The 16,863-nt window shown below is 42.2% G+C and overlaps 2 pseudogenes; both read left to right on the top strand.

Annotated features, from left to right (window-relative positions):
* The first annotated feature begins 350 nt into the window (after positions 1-350).
* On the top strand, positions 351-2,765 carry LOC114471503 (sperm-associated antigen 6 pseudogene; annotated as a pseudogene).
* Positions 2,766-14,281: 11,516 nt separating this feature from the next.
* Positions 14,282-16,650, top strand: LOC114471504 (sperm-associated antigen 6 pseudogene; annotated as a pseudogene).
* The last annotated feature ends 213 nt before the right edge of the window (positions 16,651-16,863 follow it).

Genomic DNA, 16,863 nt, shown 5'->3' on the forward strand with positions numbered 1-16,863 from the left:
GCACACACCCGCCCACGCCCAACGCCCTGGGTTTGGGTCCAGGGAACCCCCCCACCCGAGACCCCAGCAGATGGGCAGAGACCAAGGGGCAGCCAGCATCATCCTCGTGCGAACTAGCGTATCTTATTCAGCAGCCAATCAGGAGTCAGCATTTTCCTCTGCTCTTGATGATGTCACAACTTGTCGTCTGCAGTCAATCAGGAGTCAGCATGCTTCTTTGCTGTTGATGATGTCACAGGTTCTCTCAAAATCAAAGAAAGCTCTTTTTTCATAGGTTCCATTAATGTTACAGGATCCTTTCGAGTAGCCACTCATCATCACACCAATAACAACGAAAGAAGAAAAAGTTCATTACTTCAACAAGGAATTACAGGAACAAATTTTGAGACAAAATGGAGAGCACTCTCTTCAACCAAACACTTGATATGGAGTCACCTTCTGACAAACCCACCATGATTCAGCAACAGATGATTGAAGCCTATGATCAGTCCCAGACATTAAGGATGGAATTTAAGCAGATGGTTGCTGATTTGTCAATCAACTCTGAGAACATGAAGGTCCACCAAAAGGAAAAAATGATTTCCCAGTTGCGTCTTTTCATGTTGGATGAGGATCCCAGCATCCAGCACAATGCAGTTTTGGCTCTGGGCCGTCTGGTAGAACACAGTGAAGAGCTGGCTAGGATTGTGGTGAAGAAAGACATCCTGCATCAGTTGATCTGGTCTATTCCTTCACAGACTCATCATTATAAGAAGGCTACAGTGTTTGTGCTGCATGCTGTGGCCAAACACTCCCCTGAGCTCTCCCAGGCTGTGGTTGACAGTGGTGGGTTGGATATTTTGGTCTCCTGTTTGGGAGCTGTTGACCCTGAGGTAAAAGAGGCTGCCGCCTGGGCCCTGGCCTACATCGCACAACAAAATACAATGCTTTCTCAGGCTGTGGTGGATGCAGGTGCAGCCTCTCTGCTGTTGTCCCTGCACACAAATGACCTGGATCGGGAGGAGGTCAACACTGGCACCATCGCACTCCTGAAACAGATGATCCGCAGCCCAGATGTCAAACTGAAAAAGCAGGTGCTGTTCACTCTCATTCAGATCAGTAAACACTCAGTAGAACTGGCTGAGATGGTGATCGCGGCATACATTTTGCCAGATGTCATGATCTGCCTCCAGGACCCGGATGAATATGTAAAGAAAGATGTCATCACCTTGATGTGGGAGGTGGTCAAACACAGTGCACAGTTATCTCAGGTGATTGTGAACTGTGATGGTTTAGTGGAGGTGGTGGACTACCTGGATAAAAGCCGTGGAAGCATGAGACTTCCCGGGATCATGATGCTGGGATACGTCGCTTCTCATAGTGAAAATCTCGCTATGGCCGTCATCCTCTCCAAGGGGTTGCAACAGCTGGCCATCTGTCTGTCCGAGGAGGATGAGGATCACATAAAGGAGGCCACCGTATGGTCCATTGGTCAGATCGGACATCACACACCAGAGCACGCCAACGCTGTAGCCACTGCAGGCCTACTGCCTAAATTACTGCAGTTTTACACGGGAGCAAGCAGTTTGGAGGACCTGCGGCTCAAAAGTAAGAAGGCTCTGAAGAACATCCTGCTGAAGTGCACTCACCTGCCCAGTTTAGAGCCTCTCCTCAGCAAGGCTCCCAGCAACATTTTAAATCATGTGCTTGGCCAGTTCAGCAAGGTTATGCATCATGACAGTGAAGCTTGCCAAGAGTTTGTGATGAGTGGTGGGTTAAGTAAAATACAGGAGATGGATGCTGAGCCTGGTTCAGCTCAGAGGAAACTGATCAATTCCATAAAAAGCTGCATCCAAGAGGCTTCAGCCAACCGCCTCAGAACGGCCAAGACCCAACACACCCCGCTGCCTCCCCGAACACCCGCCACTAGAACCCCTGCTTGCACCCAACTTCCCAAACCTTTTCATGACCCAACACCCAACCCTCGGGGAGGGATCAGCAGAAGAACCAAAACCCAACACACCCCGCTGCCGCCCCGAACACCCACTACGAAGAACCCTGTTAGCACCCGCCCTCTCAAACCTATTCATGCCCCAACATCCAACCCCCAGGGAGGGCCGAGGGAGCCCCCCATTCGAGACTCCAGCAGAAGGACCAAGACCCAACACACCCCGCTGCCGCCCCGAACACCCGCTACGAGAACCCCTGCTTGCAGCCAACCTTCCAAACCTATCCTTGCCCCAACACCCAACCCCCGAAGAGGGCCCAGGGAGCCCTCCATCCAAGGCCCCAGCAGAAGGGCCAAGATCCACGCCCAGGGAAAAACCAGCGAGCACCCTCCAGTGGCCAGGTCCAGAGCCAGCAGACGCAAGACCCTAGGCCCAGAAGCAACTGATCCCAAGGCAGCACCGGTGGCAAGCCCCCTTACCGTCACCCACGAATCCTGGCCAATCACTCCAGAAGCAACTGATCCTGAGGAAGCATTGGTGGCAAACCCCCCCACCGGCACCCAAGAACCTCGTCCAATCACCCCAGAAGCAACTGATCTTGAGGCAACACCGGTGGCAAGCCCCTCCACCGGTACCCAAGAACCCTGGCCAATCACTCCAGAAGCAACTGATCCTGAGGTAGCATTGGTGGCAACACCCCCTCACCGGCACCCAAGAACCCTGGCCAATTACCCAGAAGCAACTGACCCTGAGGCAGCATTGATGGCAAGCCCCCCCAACGGAACCCAAGACCCCCGTCCAATCACCCCAGATAGCACTAACCTAGGTTTAGAGTAATGAAAAAGAAAGATTTTTTTCGGTGCCTCGGAGAACTTGAAAGAGAGAACTGAAAGAGAGAACAGAATTTGAAATATTATGGATTATTCAGCCGATTGACACCAAACTTGTCAAAATTGTCTAAAAACTCTACTTGACAATAAAACTGATTTTGAATATTAAAACATACTGGTCCTTTGTGTAAACTTTCCAGCGTTCAGTATTTTTAATTGGAAGAGTTGAAGAATTTCCATGCAGGACCTGAACATAACATTTATTTTCAGTGTGAGTGTGTGGGTGCGTGGCCCTTTAACTGCGAATGAATGCGCTGGTCGCTCGACCAGTGTGCAGAGTGAGGGAGTGTGTGTGACCTGAACAGAATAATTATAAGCTGTATGCCATTTTTGAGTGATTGGTCAAATAAACATTGCAGCTTGTTGAAGTAAACTGGAGTCCCATGTCATACTCAACGACTGCTGTGAAGCAACTACAAGACAGTTGAAGATGAAGCTGCAGAGGCAGACCACACTGGAACTACGTGAAGCCTCCATCAGCATGAGCGGAGCAAAGACATATTTCCTGACTGTGGCATTGCAAAACCTGCTGTTGCTTATAGCACAGGGTTTAAAGTTTTCCGCCCCTACGACGGATTTCCGTCAACACATCACCCTTCTCTGCAACACAATGTGTGCTCTGCGGGTGATTCACAGTTCCGGAGTGTTCAGCTCAGCCACAGTTAATTGTTTCATGCTCCCGGACAGAGAAAAGATTGAGCAAATTTGGCCAAATACGCTCCAAAGCAGCTCCTCCTCCTCATCGTCAGTATAGGACGCCATGACTAAAAAGGTAAACAGTGCGCAAAGGATTGTGGGAACTGTAGGATTGTGGGGAAAGCGTCTGGGAAATGTAGGATTTTAAAGAAATTTCACAGGCAACCACTATGTGACGTTCCGCTCCAAGTCTGCTCGAGTATTTGAGGTCAGATGAGAGTCCGTTGAGCGCGGAGTCCGCCTGAGTATGTTTGAGCCTTAAGACAGAGGACTAAATAGTGGGTGCCTCATGTATGGAGCTTTTGAAGAGGAAAATGACAAAAGAAAGACAGAGGGAAGAGTGAAAGGAGCGGCCGGGAAGAAGCTGGTGGAGTAATTTCAATTCAATTCAACTTTATTTGTATAGCGCAATTTACAACAAAGTCATCTCAATGCGCTTATCAAAATATAAAATTCATAATAAGAAAGTAAAAACACAACAAGATCCACATGAACAACTATTTAGTGACAGTGGGAAGAAACAACTCCCTTTTAACAGGAAGAAATCTCCGTTAGAACCAGGTTCAGAGGTGGCAGCCATCTGCGTGGACTGGTTGAGATTAGTGGACAGAAGGACCAACAGAACAGGATAGATAGATAGAACATCAGTGTCTCAGACTAGTTGAGCCGTGAACCACAGATCAGGAACTGCTATCATCAGCTTCACAACACCTGTAACAGAGCAGAGAGAGAAGGACGAGGAGAAGACACTGACTGCAGAAAAACATGATACATTAATATCAAGTCAGCCTATCTTGGCCTTGGGCCTCACTCCTAGTGGCCTAGTCAGCACTTATTATAAAGGTGATGAATATTCTCCTATTTATTGGTAAGCTAACAACGACTCCAAGGTCTGTAAAAGCGACTGTTTACAGACGAACCCATGTCTGCTCTAGCGATTAGATTATATTATGATTCAGTCCTGTTTATACGGACTGTAAATAACATAACCAGCTACATCAGAATTTTAATCTCTTCCCGTTTATTTGAAATCTAACAGCGACTCCAAGGACTGTAAAATGCAACGAGCCCATGTCCGCTCTATTGGTTAAGTTAATGCTATTATACGGTATACGCTTCAGCATATAAGTAGGTTTTGAGTTCAGCCTTAAAGGTGGAGAGAGTAGCAGCCTCCCGTACTAAGACTGGAAGCTGGGTCCAAAGGCGAGGAGCCTGGTAGCTGAATGCTCTGCCTCCTGTTCTACTTCTTGACACGTTAGGAACTTCCAGAAGACCAGCAAACTGAGAGCGGAGTGATCTGCCCGGACAATAGGGCACTAACAGGTCTCTATAGATATACAGGAGCTAGATCATGTAGAGCTTTGTATGCTAACAGGAGGATTTTAAACTCTATTCTAGATTTTACAGGAAGCCAATGAAGGGAAGCCAATACTGTAGAAATAGGCTGTCTCCTGTTAGTACCTGTTAGTATTCTAGCTGCAGCATTCTGAATTAACTGGAGACTTTTTAGTGAGTTACTAGGACATCCTGACAGTAGAGAGTTACAATAATTTAGTCTAGATGTAACACATACATGCATAGTTTTTCAGCATCACTCTGGGCCAAGATATTCCTGATTTTAGAGATATTACGGAGGTGGAAGAAGGTTGTCCTTGAGATCTGTTTAAAGGTATGCTATTTAACACTGAACTAAACACAATGGATTTATATGATAAATAATATAACACCTTTATGCTTTAACAGTGTCAGCAGCTTCTTGTCTGGGTTTTTTCATTCCTGCCTTTTCTGTAACAACAGTGTTGTTTTTGTTCTGAATTATGGATTTTAATTATTCATAGTTTTAAACTTCAGCAACACTTAACCTGGTCAGGACCAAGTTATGAAGTGGATCAGATCTGAGGGAGTATAAAAGCTCCGCCTCCTGGTGCGTTACACTGTTTAAATGCATTATATTTGTTTAAGATTATAAGCTGTTCCTCCACTGTAAAAAAGGTTGCTCTGCCAATTTTGGACTAATGTGTTCTGACCTCTTTGTTCTGGTTCAGACCTGAGCTGCAGCGTTCTGAACCAGCTGTAGATGTTTGATGAAGACCATTACAATAGTTCAGTCTGCTGGAGATAAAAGCATGGACCAGTTTCTCCTGATCTTTGAGTCATTAAACCTTTCACTCTGGAGATGTTCTTTAGGTGGTAGAAGATGTTTTTGTGATAGATTTGATCTGATGCTGAATGTCAGATCTGAGTCAATCAGAACAGAGGCTTCAGACATAGCATAGCAGATGGTTTGATCCTTAAGACTCTTCAAGCTGCTCCTTTATGTGTCACCACTTTCACACCCAGATGTTTTTGAGCACATTACACACATCTGTTTGTCCCTCTTTGCCAGTTTAATGAAATCACACTTTGTCCTCCAATCTGTGAGATCAGCAGGTAAAAAAACTAATATATCGTTCATGTTGGATCAAATGTATCTGTGCAGGATGTGACGAACTACTCATTAATCACTGATGTTAGTTCATCTTCATCCTGAAAAGTCTTTGTAAAAAAACCTTAAAAAGGTCTTAAGTGTTGTTAGCTTCTGGTGTCATGGTTTGAGTTCACATCGTACTGAGATTGTATATGCGCATTTATGGACTAAGGCTGAACGATTAATCGCATTTGCAATATTCTCGCAAAGGCTGCGATCATTATTTTTTTTTTTTTGGACCGACAAGCTACATCCTTATCAGCCCTGTAACCGGTATTATTAAGGTGGCGTTAATCCTCAGACAAGCATTGATAGTGTCGTGCTGCCTGTCAGTCCCACATGCGGAGCTGACTGATGGGAGGGGCTACTGTAGACAGTGCTCGCCTCACTTCATGAGTAGGCGTCTGTAAATGCTATCGACACATTTTATTTTGTTTTCAGCCAAAAAACTGCACATTACAGTAAAACAAAGCTGTTTAAGCAGCTATTGTGATTTTGAGTCAGAAAAGTGTGTGTGACGCTGCAGAACCAGAGCAGCTGAAGCAGATGAGTTGTGTGTGCGTGCCATACAGGGTTCTCCACGGCTTAGCCTTTAGCCTAGCTGATAGTCCTCCGTGGCACCACGCTTCTCCCGTCTGTTCGAGTGGCGGCGAGTGCTGGCAAGCAAACCCGCTGCTTCGTGGGACGCTGGGTCGTTTTGGCGTAGCGGTCCAAGGTTTCCCCGCCCATCGGTCGCTACTGTGCCTCGGCTGCCCGCAATGTTTAGTTGCAGTAGTGATTTACGATCATATATTATCTTACAGCTAAAACGTTGTGAGTTAATATGTTAAAACAGGGATAAATCAACATAATTAGCCTTGTTGTCACGAGCCAGTGCAGCAGCATCAGAGTCACTAATTCTCCTTTTGCACAATTTTTCATTGTTAAGTTGTTTGATATGCTTCATTTTAATATTTGTATTGTTTAGATAGTTGATTTAGTGTTTTGTTAATATAAAAAAAATATTTATACGGTATTTTTTTTGCTGTTTTATTTATGCATTTATAGTGTTTTATTTAGAACTATTTATTTTGTATTTTTCATTTCATTGCCTTATTGTTAAAAATCTTCAAAAATAAACAGATTGATGTTCATTATTTGTTTTTGTTTTTTTTTGTTATTTTGTGTTTTTTCATTGATTAAAAAAAAAGTAAAATATCGATAAAGTACTGGATCAATAAGAGTAGTAGTATACCCATCTCTAATGTTGAAAAGCTAAAGCCACAGATTTGTTTGCTTTATTGTTGTAATCTATGCTTTAAAATTAACATTTTGTATTTATTTAAAGTTTAAATAAATCTGAAATTGTTTATTATGAACCAGATTGATTTATTGCTTGTGTTCATTGAAAAATACATGACGAGGCCCTTGAAAAAATAATCGCATTTTAAATCTAAATTGCAATATTGAGGAAAAAAATTGCAATTAGATTATTTTCCAAAATCATTCAGCCCTAATATGGACATGCGCGCACATACGCACTAACAAAAAATGAATTCTTGCTAGAAAAAAATTATTAATTTTTGTTTATTTTTTTTCAAAGTGAACGGACACGTGTTTTATTTGTTCATTGGATTATGTTAGGATTAGGGTTAGAATCTCAGTACGGAGGTAAACTCAGACCGTGACACTGGTTAAATAAATCATGCTTTTATTTTGATAACATTGTTTCCTGTTTGGCGTTTGAGGTAGCTTGATGGTGATGGAAACATACGGAGAAGTAGGATAAAGTGTGTGTATAGAAATAAACACTGTGGGTTGTGGTGGGAAGGCTTTACTGAGCTGTTAGTGACACAGACTGAATAGAAACACGTCTGTGTTGTAATAAAATAAAACTGACCAGTTGGTCTGTTCTCTGGTAAATTCATATTTTGTCACATTTTAATGCAGATTTTCTTTTAGCCATCATCCAAACAATGGAAAGGTTTGGTCCTCCCACAGTCCACATATTATTTAATAAACAGTTATCTAATTATTAATAATAATAAGTGAAAGGTAAGTCAGAAATAAAAATCAAAGTGGAAAAGAAAAACCGTTTCTGTGCTGGCAATGTTTCATTTTAAATTCAGAGAGAGATGCTGCTGGCTGTGTAGGGGTGACCTCACTCTGACCCTGTGGGAAAGCTAAGCCCCTCCCAGCTGGGTGACCTCACTCTGACCCTGTGGGAAAGATAAGCCCCTCCCAGCTGCACCTGCAGCTCATTAAAACCTCCTCAGCCAATCAGGTGACCTGTTCCTTTTTGGAGTTTTTCTTACTACTAAGTATCTGTAAATAATGAAATATTATAAAATGGTTTGTGTTACCAAATCTTCAAACATAGACAAGACCGAAACAGGCAAAAGTAAAATGTTTGTATTCCCAACATAAATCATTACGTTCAAGTTACTTTTTTCAGAAACAAAATGTTCAATATATATATATATATATATAGGAAAAAAACATAGAACAGATGCACCGCCATTTGTAGTTTATATATATTGTGTGTGATGTTTTCTTTGCAACAGCAATAACCTGCCAGGTTATAGCTTAATATTAGCAATTAGGTTGAAAAAAAAAGAAATGGGTTGAAAAATGTGAAAAGTTGAAAAAATCATTAGCATTCACCTAACAATAGCAATAACCTAGCAATAGCTTAATATTAACAATTTGGTTAAAAAAAAAAGTTAAAATTGGTTGAAAAAGTTTAAATAGGTTAAAAAAAAGTTTTAAAAAAGTTGAAAAATGTTAAAAAGTTGAAAAAAAGAAGTTGTAATGGGTTGCAGGTAGTAACTGAACATGTTAAAGGTTGGTTTAAATCAGTTACAAAATGGCTGAAAGGGTTAAAAGTTCCTATAAAGGGAGAAAAGGTGGAGAGAACATGTAAATCACACAGAAAGATAGATTTAAAAGATGAAGTCATAGGTGAAAGGTTAAATAATGTCATCCGAGCTAATTAGTTACCATGGTAACTGCAGTGATCACATGCACCTGTGGGAGGTTGTGTACAGGATGACAAGCAGAATTTAGCCTGTTACAGCCAGGAGGAACTTGTGTAAAACACATCACAAATAGAAAACTAAATCATTTACAGAAAAACTGGGCAGTTTGTGAGAATCACAAGGCTTTAGACTACAAATGAGTTAAATTTCATGTTTTTAAGGCAAAAGGTGTGCCCAGGAGGACGAGAGAAAAACCATGGATTTTAAGCAGTGACTTGATGATTCCCCAATGGAAACAACCCTGTAGATTTGTGGGATTATGTCCACTTCAGGCTTGATAAATCAAAAACTACTAAACCTTTTAATAAAAATGTAATATTGTGAGCAGCTAAACACACATCTACTACTTTTGAGAAAATTAGGTCTCTGTGTTCAATATTTTGGAAGTTATGACAATTTGTTTGACAATTTTGAGACACTCTTAGTTCACGAGTACTCCACTCTAATTTGAGGAACATGAAGATTTAATGGTTGTGCTTGAAGCTTCATTGGTCAAAAACAGTTAAAGATAGAGAAAATGTGAAGATAGAAATTAAAAGACAACAGATTTGTGAACATTTTAGAAGTTGAATGGTTTAAATCGGTTGAAGAATGGCTGAACAGTGGAACTTCAAAGTTGGAGGGTTGAAAGTTGAGTTTTCTCAAAAGTGAATGGGAAGGTGAAAAGTGAAGAAGTTCAATTGTTTACAAAGTGAAAAAGTTACAAAAAAGTTGAAACAGAAAAAATAGCTGAACATTTTGACACCAAACTTGTTTAAAATCGGTTGAAAACTGTTGGAGTTACTTGCACTGGCAGAGGAATAACTACTACTATAATAATAATAATAATAATTATAATTATCATTATGATTATTATTATGATTATTATTATTATTATTATAAAGTTTAACGATTACGATATATATTTATTTAATTAGTGAGGATGCCAATGCATCCTCACTAATTAAATAAAACATGTACAGTAAGTGGCGATATGCACATATTCAAGTTGGTTACAACACGCCAATGACCAAGAAAGAAGAAGAGTGAAGTGGCCCAAAGCTGCACATAGTAGAGAGTGGAGAACAGTTATGGGGCGCAAGTTCAAGCTTGATAACCCTGTAGCTGGCCACCTTTGTTGAGGATGACTATTATTAAAAAGGCCAAAACACCTCCCGATTCAAAAGAACACCACTGATGATGTGTTCTAAATGTACATCCTTCTCTATTTGACACACAGCTCCCACACCACTCTCAGGGGCGGACTCACTAAGATCTGAAATAAAGGGCAGTAAACCAGGTGCAAATGTCAACAACACTTTTACAAATGACAACAACACTTTTACAAATGACAACAACACTTTTACAAAATGCTTCAACACTTTTACAAAATATTTGTAATTCTCTCTCAACATTTGTAAAAGTGTTTTGCTATTTGCATTTGTTTTCAAAATTGTAAATGTGTATTGCACTTCTCAGCCAACTATTACTATTACTATTACTATTACTACTACTACTACTACTACTATTACTACTACTACTGTTACCAATACTACTACTGCTATTACTACTGTTACTACTACTACTACTACTACTACTATTACTACTACTACTGTTACCAATACTACTACTGCTATTACTACTGTTACTACTACTACTACTACTACTACTATTACTACTACTACTGTTACCAATACTACTACTGCTATTACTACTGTTACTACTACTACTACTACTATTACTACTACTACTGTTACCAATACTACTACTGCTATTACTACTGTTACTACTACTACTACTACTGCTACTATTGCGACTACTAGTTCTTCGGCTGCCACGTCAAACCGTTTAATCACCTACAATCTAAGATATTTCACAAGCAACAGGTCAATGATTATTGTTTTTTAATGTTTTTTTGGAAGTTCACTTAGGTGAGCATTAATGTTGGAAAAGGTATTTTCATACTTTATCCTGGTATAAACATGGAGAGCTGAAAGTAGTGAAGCATTTAGATTTAATAGGCATTATCTCTCTCTCTTTCTTTATTTGCAGTTGGTCAATAACAACAAGGACTGTGCTATGATATGGGTTTGGGTTTAATGATATTTCTTCATCCAGCCTTATTTATTGAGGTTTTGTTGCCAACTTTTTAAGTCTATTTCTTGTGTTTCCGTGTTGCTTTTTGCCACATCTTTGTATCTAAGATCAGGTCTCCCTATTGCGTTTTCTTTGACAGAGCTGAGAATTCAACAGTTGTCTTGGAACATTTTAAAAATGAAACTACTTTACAGTTTTAGAGCCTGTGTTCCTCCATCTTGAAATCACATGATTGATGATGTCACATGGCCCCACTGCCTGTGAACATCTCATTGTTTTCTATTGGAGTAAAACATTCAGCCTGATTTTTAGATCATTTCACAGCTTTTTAGATCATTTAACAGCTTTTTAGGTCAAAATGACAACTTGTGCTGCATTTGGTTGCTCTAAAATACAAGGAAAAGTTAAAGATGTTGATTAAAGATGTTGATTTGAACCTCTTTTGTTTGAAGGATGACACTTTGTTAGTGGAAATTTCATCAAATTGAGGAAACGCTACAAATATGTAGAAACATTTGCACACATTATGTTTTCAAAATCTCCAGAATTAATCTCAACCCAGCAGCAGTTATCATGCTCATACTGCAGCTGATAACCAACCAATCAACCAACCAACCAACCAAGGGACGGAGTGTGATTGGCCCAGAGGCTGCAGTACTCGCTCCAGTTCATGTCGTCTGTCTCTAGATTGTCCATTCACCGAGACAGGAAAGAGGAATATGATCAATCAGTGAGTCACAGATTAAGTTTGTGATCTAATCCACATGTTTGTTCTCCTGTTTTACGAACAAAAATCAATAAAGAACTGAATTGTTAAGCAGAATCGGAATTGTAAAAATCATATAATTTCCCATTTCTAGGCCATACTATTTAAAAAACTTCCAGACGGGGGAAGGCAACGTCATGCTTAAATAACACTAGAATACTTTTTCCGGTGAAAAACATAATGAAAATGCATAATATTGTATGAAAACATGTTGGTGATGGTTTTAGTCCATGTCATATGGAGCTGAAGTCCAGCATTTTCTAAGATTTGGCCCCAGATTTGACATTTATGTCTCTTTCTTATGCATTCCAACCAAACCACCCGTTTAGGTAAAAAATAACGTATCAATGGAATATTCTGTCATATTGCCCTTTCTGCCTGATTAGTCTCTTCAGTTGCGTTCAGTGTGAACACACCTTTAGAGTGATTGACGTCTGTAAACCATAGGTTGCAGTGTCTGAAATGTTGGCCATAGAAAGCTGATTACAGAGAGGCAGGTTTCTGACCTTCCTATGATTGTTTATGAATTTATTAATTGTTTATGAAGTTTTGTGAAAAAACATCTCATGTTCACAAGTAGGTGGCGCTGTGTCTACAGTCAGTTATTGTTATTGGTATGTGTTAGTTGTCGTACAGTGATAATTTGTGTGAAGTTTCAGATCGATAAGATTTACTGTTTTAAGGGTTAAAATGGTGATCTTGACCAGAGTTGAAGGCTTGCCATGCCCACACTGTATGAGATATGGAAATACTTTTAAGATCCATTGAGTCTTATCAGTCCTTTAGTGATGTGCACAAGTGTCAGGACTCTATAATAATTCCTCTTAGAGCTAGAGGCTAAAATGTGAGACCCTGAAATCAGATTTAACAGTCTTATAAATGTTGAAATATAAACTGCAAATGTGCGCGAGGGGCTGCTTATTTGAAAATATAAAGGGGGTGCTACAGAGCCAATTTTGAAAAAGTAATTACAAATGATTTAAGAAATTTGAGTTTTTAGTACCATTAACATACATCAAGGGTAGTGTCACTTGCAAAAAGTGAGGAAACCCGACTCTCCAGAGATGCCGCGCCAAAAAGAGCCTGAGGAGAACCAAGAGGCCAGTCAGCAATGTCTCCATCCAGGAGGTCAGTGTGGACATTGTGGAGGAGTACAAATACCTGGGAGTGGTGATTGACAATAAACTGGACTGGAGGAGGAACACTGACTCCCTCTACAGAAGGGGCCAAAGCCGTCTCTATTTTCTGAGACGGCTGAGGTCCTTCAACATCTTCAGGAAAATGCTGAGGATGTTTTATGAGTCAGTGGTGGTGAGTGTGATCCTCTACGCTGTTGTTTGCTGGGGGAGCAGACTGAGGGTCACAGGCACCAACAGACTCAACAGACTCATCCACAAGGTCAGTGACGTTGTGGGGATTAAACTGGACTCTCTGACAGTGGTGACAGAGAGGAGGAGCCTGTCCAAGGATGAAGGTCATCTTGGTCAATAAGTCCCACCCACTCCATGATGTGCTGGTCAGTCACAGAAGCACCATCAGCACCTTTAGGACCTTTAAAACCTTCAGCACCAGGCTGATCCAACCACGGTGCTCCACACAACCCCACAGGAAATTATTCCTGCCTGTGGAGATCAAACTGTATAATTCATCACTGTAACCTCACAGCTTGATTGTTGTAAATATATGTATCATATTTGTATATCATTTGAATATTGTAATTATTATTATTATTATTATTGTTATTATTATTATTATTATTATTATTATTATTATTATTATTATTATTATTATTAGTAGTAGTAGTAGTAGTAGTAGTAGTAGTAGTATTAGTATCTATCCTACTTTATTTTCTACTATTGTAATGTGTGTGTATCTGATCCCTATTTTTTAACAGTGTTTTACTTAATTATACAATTATTTAAAGTTTATTCTTTCTTTTATCTTTGTTAAATGTTTTATTCTTTTATTTGTGATTTTTTTTCTGTGGCTGTAACATAAGTAATTTCCATCTGGGATTAATAAAGGAATTCTGATTCTGAAAAAGCGACATCTCCCACACCTGAGCACTCCAGGGAGCACAAACACACACAGCCGCCACCTCATCCTGAGGGCCCCCGTGAGCACACACCCGCCCACGCCCAACGCCCTGGGTTTGGGTCCAGGGAACCCCCCCACCCGAGACCCCAGCAGATGGGCAGAGACCAAGGGGCAGCCAGCATCATCCTCGTGCGAACTATCGTATCTTATTCAGCAGCCAATCAGGAGTCAGCATTTTCCTCTGCTCTTGATGATGTCACAACTTGTCGTCTGCAGTCAATCAGGAGTCAGCATGTTTCTTTGCTGTTGATGATGTCACAGGTTCTCTCAAAATCAAAGAAAGCTCCTTTTTCATAGGTTCCATTAATGTTACAGGATCCTTTCGAGTAGCCACTCATCATCACACCAATAACAACGAAAGAAGAAAAAGTTCATTACTTCAACAAGGAATTACAGGAACAAATTTTGAGACAAAATGGAGAGCACTCTCTTCAACCAAACACTTGATATGGAGTCACCTTCTGACAAACCCACCATGATTCAGCAACAGATGATTGAAGCCTATGATCAGTCCCAGACATTAAGGATGGAATTTAAGCAGATGGTTGCTGATTTGTCAATCAACTCTGAGAACATGAAGGTCCACCAAAAGGAAAAAATGATTTCCCAGTTGCGTCTTTTCATGTTGGATGAGGATCCCAGCATCCAGCACAATGCAGTTTTGGCTCTGGGCCGTCTGGTAGAACACAGTGAAGAGCTGGCTAGGATTGTGGTGAAGAAAGACATCCTGCATCAGTTGATCTGGTCTATTCCTTCACAGACTCATCATTATAAGAAGGCTACAGTGTTTGTGCTGCATGCTGTGGCCAAACACTCCCCTGAGCTCTCCCAGGCTGTGGTTGACAGTGGTGGGTTGGATATTTTGGTCTCCTGTTTGGGAGCTGTTGACCCTGAGGTAAAAGAGGCTGCCGCCTGGGCCCTGGCCTACATCGCACAACAAAATACAATGCTTTCTCAGGCTGTGGTGGATGCAGGTGCAGCCTCTCTGCTGTTGTCCCTGCACACAAATGACCTGGATCGGGAGGAGGTCAACACTGGCACCATCGCACTCCTGAAACAGATGATCCGCAGCCCAGATGTCAAACTGAAAAAGCAGGTGCTGTTCACTCTCATTCAGATCAGTAAACACTCAGTAGAACTGGCTGAGATGGTGATCGCGGCATACATTTTGCCAGATGTCATGATCTGCCTCCAGGACCCGGATGAATATGTAAAGAAAGATGTCATCACCTTGATGTGGGAGGTGGTCAAACACAGTGCACAGTTATCTCAGGTGATTGTGAACTGTGATGGTTTAGTGGAGGTGGTGGACTACCTGGATAAAAGCCGTGGAAGCATGAGACTTCCCGGGATCATGATGCTGGGATACGTCGCTTCTCATAGTGAAAATCTCGCTATGGCCGTCATCCTCTCCAAGGGGTTGCAACAGCTGGCCATCTGTCTGTCCGAGGAGGATGAGGATCACATAAAGGAGGCCACCGTATGGTCCATTGGTCAGATCGGACATCACACACCAGAGCACGCCAACGCTGTAGCCACTGCAGGCCTACTGCCTAAATTACTGCAGTTTTACACGGGAGCAAGCAGTTTGGAGGACCTGCGGCTCAAAAGTAAGAAGGCTCTGAAGAACATCCTGCTGAAGTGCACTCACCTGCCCAGTTTAGAGCCTCTCCTCAGCAACGCTCCCAGCAACATCTTAAATCATGTGCTTGGCCAGTTCAGCAAGGTTATGCATCATGACAGTGAAGCTTGCCAAGAGTTTGTGATGAGTGGTGGGTTAAGTAAAATACAGGAGATGGATGCTGAGCCTGGTTCAGCTCAGAGGAAACTGATCAATTCCATAAAAAGCTGCATCCAAGAGGCTTCAGCCAACCGCCTCAGAACGGCCAAGACCCAACACACCCCGCTGCCTCCCCGAACACCCGCCACTAGAACCCCTGCTTGCACCCAACTTCCCAAACCTTTTCATGACCCAACACCCAACCCTCGGGGAGGGATCAGCAGAAGAACCAAAACCCAACACACCCCGCTGCCGCCCCGAACACCCACTACGAAGAACCCTGTTAGCACCCGCCCTCTCAAACCTATTCATGCCCCAACATCCAACCCCCAGGGAGGGCCGAGGGAGCCCCCCATTCGAGACTCCAGCAGAAGGACCAAGACCCAACACACCCCGCTGCCGCCCCGAACACCCGCTACGAGAACCCCTGCTTGCAGCCAACCTTCCAAACCTATCCTTGCCCCAACACCCAACCCCCGAAGAGGGCCCAGGGAGCCCTCCATCCAAGGCCCCAGCAGAAGGGCCAAGATCCACGCCCAGGGAAAAACCAGCGAGCACCCTCCAGTGGCCAGGTCCAAAGCCAGCAGACGCAAGACCCTAGGCCCAGAAGCAACTGATCCCAAGGCAGCACCGGTGGCAAGTCCCCTCACCGGCACCCAAGAACCCTGGCCAATCACTTCAGAAGCAACTGATCCTGAGGTAGCATTGGTGGCAAACCCCCCCACCGGCACCCAAGAACCTCGTCCAATCACCCCAGAAGCAACTGATCTTGAGGCAACACCGGTGGCAAGCCCCTCCACCGGTACCCAAGAACCCTGGCCAATCACTCCAGAAGCAACTGACCCTGAGGCAGCATTGATGGCAAGCCCCCCCAACGGAACCCAAGACCCCCGTCCAATCTCCCCAGATAGCACTAACCTAGGTTTAGAGTAATGAAAAAGAAAGATTTTTTTCGGTGCCTCGGAGAACTTAAAAGAGAGAACTGAAAGAGAGAACAGAATTTGAAATAATATGGATTATTGAGCCTATTGACATCTAACTTGTCAAAATTGTCTAAAAACTCTACTTGACAATAAAACTGATTTTGAATATTAAAACATACTGGTCCTTTGTGTAAACTTTCCAGTGTACAGTATTTTTAATTGG

The sequence above is a fragment of the Gouania willdenowi genome, chromosome 10 (assembly GCF_900634775.1).
Source record: "Gouania willdenowi chromosome 10, fGouWil2.1, whole genome shotgun sequence".
NCBI classification, from domain to species: Eukaryota; Metazoa; Chordata; class Actinopteri; order Blenniiformes; family Gobiesocidae; genus Gouania; species Gouania willdenowi.